Below are 8,200 nucleotides of genomic sequence, written 5' to 3'. Positions count from 1 at the left end.
TTAGACAGTCTTCTTGTGTGTATTAATTTGCACATAGATGAAAATGGATGAAATGATAAAAAAAAACTCAGAATGTTTATTAAATGTTTTTATTTATAAACTAAAACTGTAATTGGTCCAATTTCCCGATTAGACACTAAGTGTCCACAATCCACATCATAAACTGTTGTTCTCCAACATCTTCAACGGAGGTTGTCTGTGGAAAAAATACAGCAAAATTAGTTGGAACCTCATCTGAAATTTACAAGTCCTCGAATAGAGTCTTGAGAGAGGAAAATTGTGTGAGGTCTGCATGTTCCCACAAGGTAATCTAATAATAAAAAAAAGTAAAAGGATATCTTTAAGGATATACTTTGAAATGCACTAATGGTTAATTACACTTTATTACGTAACCTTTCACACTTACCAGACATCCAGACATTCTATGTTTTCTGAAACATAGATTTGAGTGATTACAATAAGGGTGGTCAAGATAAGAATGAATGTCACTCTGTGTCGGTCCAGGATGAATGTGATGCTGTAGTGGTCCTGGATCAACACTTAATGGCAGCACAGAATAACTGACTGATTGTCCAGGACAAACAATAAACAACAGTCCAGGATGTATGTGATGTTGTAGTGGTCCAGGATCAACACTTAATCACTTGCAGCTAATTGTAGCATTGCACATATAAGTTGCTAATGCTATCAACTTCGATTAAAACACATTGCAAAAAACGTCTACAGACTCACACAGGCTTAGCATGAACATTTTAGTAGTAAGCTACCTTTAGGCTAGTTCATACCACCATAAGTCTGCTAGCACACTAGCTGGTCATGCTAGGTAGCGTGTTTCCATAGGATTAAAGTGGTTAGCCTAATGACAGACATTCCATCTTGTTAAGAGATAGAACTGGACAGTGATATTTTATTTCTTATCAATATCACACTTGGTAGCTCAGCCCTTTCCAATTGAATTACTGCTAGCACACTAGCTGGTCATGCTAGTTATCTGTATTAGCTTGTTTAGTCTACACGTTAGCTCTTTAGGCTAGCTAGATCTTACCACCACAAGTCTGCTAGCACATTAGCTGGTCATGCTAGGTAGCGTGTTTCCATAGGATTAAAGTGGTTAGCCTAATGACAGACATTCCATCTTGTTAAGAGATAGAACTGGACTGTGATATTTTATTTCTTATTAATATCACATTTGGTAGCTCAGCCCTTTCCAATTGAATTACTGCTAGCACACTAGCTGTTCATGCTAGTTATCTTATTAACTTGTTTAGCCTAGCTACACATCAACACATCAACTCTATAATGTTTTGAAGACGTTCAAACTCTTGGAAGTAGGCTAAATCTTACCTTTTAAGCACGATAGTGAAGCATCGGCGGCAGCTCTGGAACGGGCGGCCGTTGCGATAGTGAAACTGACGTTTTTTTTTCTTTTTTGAATTTGCCATCACGTCGCACTATTAATGACATCACAAGCAAAACGTGCCACTGATTGGTTGGTTATAATGTTAATCCAGGGCAAACAACTTTGTCATTGATCCTGGACTGTTAATTACTTGGTGATATCAGATCGTGCTAACCCCGGCCCGGGATTGGCTTCTGTTTCAGGGGAAGGGGGCTTTGCCTTCTCCTTGCCCTGTCACTGCTTGTTAAGGTAAGCTAAGTTAGCCTCCTTGCGCGCTTCTCAAATGTACTTTCAGATTCGTGGGATTTTTCACTTAATTGTCCACATATTTTACCACCTTCCACTGCGAGTGGAAATAGGCCCATCATCTGGCCATTCGCTCGTAGCCGTGCGTGACAGACACTAGTCAGGATGTCCTGATACTATGCCACAATACTGTAGCCTATCAGACAAGATATTCATAGCAAGTAACCAACCTCAAAACCAATTATGATAACTGATGTTGTGTTTATTAATGAAGCCTCAGCCTTCAAATAAAAACAAAAAATGTACAATGCCATGACACCTGCATTGAAAATAAAATACAAATAATGAAATGTCACTGGCTACAGAAACCCCAAATTACACAAACTTTTAAACAGTACAGAGTATTACTGACAAGACTTTCAGAGATAAAGTAGGCTACTTGCTGTACCTGAACATGGGGATTCGATATTATGTAGGCCTATACAAAAACTACACTGAGAGTGTTAGTTACTACTATAACTATTCAAATATAAATGTATATAACATGTGTTGCATTGTGTTAAATAATTAGCATTGAATAACCTATTTAATATTTACTCAATGTCATATTACACTTTTGATTCATATTAAGGCTGTGAAATGATGACAATGACTAGGCCCTATCAATTTTGTCTGTGAAGCTTTCACAACCAACTCCCAGGTCTTTGCCAGTTCCACAATAGTAAACACCAATATGAAAGACAAGGAAAAACTGCACTTTGATGGAAGACAGACAGTAAAGTGGTTTTTTTTAGTTAAACTTTTGGTTACATTTGGTGAATTATTTAGCGCCCTTCCCTGTTTGTTAGCATGTTTAGAGTGGTACCAATGTATGTCTGATTTTTTTCCCATTTAATTCAATACCATAGTCTTCATCCTAGCAGCAAAAGTGAGCTCACTACAACCTCTAATATACAACCAAGTGAAATCGCGGTCAACCCGCGATTTATTTCTAACGCGTTTAATGTTTCAAATTAACCTAACAGAAATTATTAAATATGTTAAGCTTGACAGCACTAAATAGCAAGATAATTTTCATAATCATGATGCACACTCATGTTGAGCTGACTATGCAATTCGCTAAGATTCTTTATTTTTATTTTTACACGTAGCATATAAGTGATTGTATTTGCGCCCCCTGCTGTTGGCTGTGAATATCGCTTTAATAGACTTTTTTTGTGCCGGCGGCCGGCCGTCGGTTGGACGGCCGTTCTGGACTTTTCCAGAACACACAGATTGTCAGTCCGTCCCTGGGTCTATGGTCGGAAATGTCAACTCTGAAAGATATAACGTTATTTGCTCTGTGAAAGACATTGACAAAGACGAAAACTAAGGACATTTACTCTATAATTTTATTTCATTTTAGTTAGTTTTGCAAACAGACATTACAGTTTTAGTTTAGTTATCGTTTTTTTTGTAATGCCTCGTTTTTATTTTTATTTCAGTTAACCACAATGTTTTTTCTCACCTAGTTTTCATTATTTTGTTCGTTTTCGTTAACGATTATAACCTTGGTGTGTTCTGCATGCTTTTTTACTATTTGGGGGTGTTGAGTCTGTTTTCAGTAAAAAGCCTTTTCTATGGCAATAGCAATGACTATCCCAAACGATAAGGCAAAGAAGCTGCCACAAAATGCTGGGATTACTATTTGTGATCAGCAGGTGTGTCAACATTTTCATTTTATCAGGCCATTTCACACCAGCTTGCACTCCAATGAATAGTATTCCACATTACCATATGCTTTACAGATACTGGCCAATGGTATGACTGCTCCTTTGTAACTCTCTTTCCAGCACACACTGATCCCATGAACTTTGCCAAGTTTAGCTGTTGTATGAGACTCACAGTTCAGTAAAGTCTGAAATAAACTGAGACTGACTCATATCCATAAAGATGCTTATCTTGTGTGGAGGAAGTTTGATAAGATGTAAAAGTCACAAAAAACAGAAAAATTACACCTTATAAACAGTCATGATGCATTTTGCACAAAAGCAAGCTAGACTAGTTTTAGACTGAATAAAACATTGGTTGTGTGATTTATAAAGTACTCAACTCTAGGAATTCCACCTAGACTTGTATACAATTATTCCTGCAATGTCTGCGCCTGATGGAACAAGATATGAAAAATAAGGAATGATGCTACATGCTTCAGTGAGGTTTAATGTCAATTTCCTGATAGGACCAAGGTCAACGTTTGCCTTAATACCTTTGAGGATTCTTGTTCAAATCCATTATTCATCAGAAATGTGCAGGGATTACACACACACACACTCGCACAGACAAACAGATATTGCACATAGTTATTAGAGGCAACACATACTGAAGATCCCATGAATAGTGCAGATAAGAGTGGATGAAGACCTGCAAGAGGGAAATCAGTCTTTCATCTTTTATGAATGCAGGTGCTGCCTGAGATTATCTTGTGTGATCTACTGACCCAACCTTTAGGGGGAGTTTTCTCAGTTCGTCAGGATCTGCTGGATCCAGTGGCCTGGCACAAAGATAAAAAAAAACAGGGATACAAGAGTAATGCTTTGTACTGGATTCACTATGGGTAGAAAGCAGGGTCAAGGGGAACAATTCACCCCAGGAAGGATCAATACAAAAAACAGTGTTTGGATAGTGGTGCTCTAAAACGCACCGAAACACATGTAAAAGCCAGCAGGTTCTAACACACATTGATGCCAGAGTCAGAGAAGAGATACTTGACACCCTGACACCAATAAATATAAAACGCATTTACTCCAGCTCTGGCATCTGAAAGGCATTCAGTATAGCATGACTTCTATTCTGTCCAAGTCAAGTAATGGTTGGCTGAGAATGTTTAAGGGCTACTATGAAACCCACACTGAAAACATGAAAAATGAATTCCCAGCCCCCATGTATTTTTTTCATGAGAGTGTAGTATCTTTCAAATGATCAACTGGTTTAGTCTGTGTGTTGCCTTTTGGTGAGTTAATGTTATTGGGATCACGGAAAGTTCAACTTGGATGAATTTCTTGAATTGACACCATTGACCAATTGCAGGCCCTGTTGACTGTGTTGACCTTAGTCAGCAATATCATACACTTATGGCTGGTGTCATATAAGATGATACACTGTTAAAACTATAAGACTTGATAACTTGGCAAAAATAATGAGACCCTGAACTGAACTAGTCTTTTGCGTGTTAGATAATAAACAAGTATACGCTGCCGTTTGCTTGCAGATTACACTTTAATTATATACTGGTGTACTACACTGTAGTTACGAATAGGCAATTCTGAAGGGTCTTGGAGTTCATGCTAGTAAAGAGTACACATTTTATCATAAATATATTAAATGGATTATGGCATCATACCTTAATTTAATGGAATGAAATAGCGTATGAAGGAAAACCCTGTCGTCACTCGGTTAATACTCTATAATGATAATGGAAATACAATTAAAAAGTATTGTACAAAACAAATCAATGCAAATGTTATGGAAAAAAACCCTGTAAGGGTCAAAAATCAATTGATTCAATAATCCCTGGATCTAATGTCAATAAGGAGTGAAGCGATTTGTTCCAGACTGTTTGCTCAGGCTTTGAAATCTAGGTTTTAATTAGATTGATTTTTTAGCATGTTAATGCTTTTCTCATACATCTTCAGTAGGGTCATTATGTATGAGTCAATACAATCAGTAAGCTCATTCAGGCTGGACATGTGAGCAGCTCTTTGTGGTCCACAATCCTACGTTTCATTAATTCCTCTGAAATGAAATTCAGAGTTGCAATGTACTTTTCCCTCTCTCCTAATCTAATAACTGTAATGATACAGATTTCTAAATTCAATCAGCTTTAATCTAGGGGATAAAGATGCTCTCAATAGGGAGAGAGAAATGGTCCCAGCTGGTGAGTGGTGAAAGTCTTATGAAACAAATGTGGCAACTTTAAAGGGACAAGGACTCATATATGGTGGGTACATTTTAATAAAAAGGCAATTTGTTACCCTACCCAGTGGGCCACCACTGTAATGTAATGAGATGAGTTTCATGGCTTAAGGTTAAAAGAACTCTGTGAAGAAGACAAACTGGATTGTTGATGTCAAACTGATTGAAAATGGCACTTGTTGCTACACTCAAAACATTTTAATTAGTGCATAAAAAAACCCAATCACAATCATCATGGGCAGCGCTAAGCACCAGGTGCAGCTATAAAATAGCCTCGGGAAGGAACTTGTTTTGGTGGAACATGTCTACGTTTAAAAGTTGTTTTAGTCGTGCAACAGAAAACTCAGATTGGACAGATAGTCTAGCTAGCTGTTTGGATTTACCCTGCAGATATCTGAGGAGCAGTTACCATAGTCCTCATGAATCCACTGGAGTTTAAATTCCAACACAAAGAAAGCAGAAGGTAACGGACATTTGGCTGAAAAGAGTAAAATCCGGTGGAATTTCCAGCGGCAACGAAGCAATCCCGAAAGTGGAACTTCGTGGATATAGACTAATTCTGAGGTAACACCCTAATCATAGATTTAATCATATATTTGAAAAATAAGAGCATGATTTTTCTTCTATAGCAAATCCGAAAGGTCATTATTTGAATCCATAATTTACAGTACTTTTATTTTAAAAATTATTTTGTGATTTCACAAAGCTGCTGAGAGCAACTTTAAATAAATAATAATAATAATAATAATAATAATAATAATAATAGTAAAAAGCTAAGAGAAGAGGCAGGGTTGATCATTGCTATGGATGACACAGTTTCATGAATGAATTCCCTCACCATGTCCACAGTGATTGGTTGACAGGTGAACACTATGGTCAGTAAATGTAAAAGAAAATATTCATCAATGTACAGGAGAGTGAGGAACAAATTAATGGAAAATAAATCATTCATTTCATTACATCATCATCTATCAGCTCCACCCAACTGCCACCTACTGACTAAAGTGCTAATCAGCCAGGGTAATTGAAAACACGTGCATGGGAGCGCAGGGCCTTTAAGCCAATTTTATTATAGTCTTTTATCTTATAATCATACCTGGCACTACAAACACCTCTAGTACAGAAACACTAAAATGCAAACAAATTCAGGGCTCAAGACAGACAAAGTGGTTCACCGGTAGCACAGAGTATGTTTTTGAACTCAACTGTAAGTCCATGTTTGCCAGCTCATCTGTTATTTTTTGTCAGTTGTGTGTGTGTGTGTGTGTGTGTGTGTTTTATTTGCAGCCTAACTGCAAAACCAAGAGAGCAAACACATGGCTGCTAATCAGCCTGATAACATGCAGCTGTGCCGGCTGCCTGGCTGAGCCACCTTGTCTCTTCAGCCAATTCTGAAACCACACCCCTCTGCCGCAACCTCACCTCAACGACACTAAACAGAATAATATGAATTCATTAGTAATCCTCATTCCACTGTGGGTAAAAGAGAAAAAAAATTTAATCATTACATTTAAAGGTGTTAATTCCAAAGGCACACATAAAAAGAAGTATCTGTGAATGTAAAATACAGAACCTCTAACTGTTAAAATTAACATTTTAATTGTATCTTTTTTATTATAGCAGAATACTTTGCAGAAAGGTGGTGTCAATCATGAAGTAAAGTACTTTATCTGCCAGAAAACCTTCACCCAAGAAGAAGGTAATGTGTTTGTACAGGAGGTTCAGGATTGCTATGAGTAAACACTCTGCAAAAAGTCTGCAAAAGATACATTAGCTGTTCCTGTGGTCCTGTAGAAGATCCACTTCCCAGTCCAAGAAATAATACCAAGGTCTATTCACATCTTTTTGTTTTTATCCAACATATGTCATTTTATTTTTCTTGGAAGCCAAATAAACAATGTTCACTCAGAACCATGGGCTTGTACTGTTAATTGACATGTTGAGACAATTTTTTGACATGAAACTGACAATTGACCATTTGACTGACATTAGTCTTCATTCTAAAACCCTATTCTCCTGTGAAGTAAAAATTCACACATACTGCTTCAAACAATAAAAACCTCTATCTTGCTTGTTTAACTATGTAGCAGTCACTCAGGGTTACGTTACATTAGATGTGATGCTGTATTCACTGTCTTCTACATAGATAATCAACTGGTGAGAATGCTGACGTTTTGCCAGGGACATGTAGCTTTATCTTCAAAGGGCTTTACCACTTTTTAGAACATTAAATATAGCAAGTAAACAAATATTTGCTATGTAAATATATGGAATAATCGAGCAGAGAATCCTCTGTTCTTTGTTTTTATAGCCGGTCACCACCGTGCATGTAAGTGCCTTGTATTGCGTCAGACGCCAAGGGACATGACAAAGTATCGGTATTTGCTACACATTCTCATGAACAGGTTTGTATGATATTGCATGAAACGTTATGCACACTAAAACATATATTATGCAAAAACTAGGAGACCTCCGACTGGTCACGTGACATCGGCTACAGAGCTCCGTGCTACAGTGCGACAGTTGCTAACTGTTTAAGCCGCTACAGAGCTTTGTGCCGCCGACTATGGTGCTCCGCATTGTGCTCCGTTAGTTGGTGGTTAA

This window comes from Perca flavescens, chromosome 17 (assembly GCF_004354835.1).
Source record: "Perca flavescens isolate YP-PL-M2 chromosome 17, PFLA_1.0, whole genome shotgun sequence".
Lineage (NCBI taxonomy): Eukaryota > Metazoa > Chordata > Actinopteri > Perciformes > Percidae > Perca > Perca flavescens.
The sequence above is the reverse complement of the archived record's forward strand: the minus strand, read 5'-3'. Positions refer to the sequence as shown.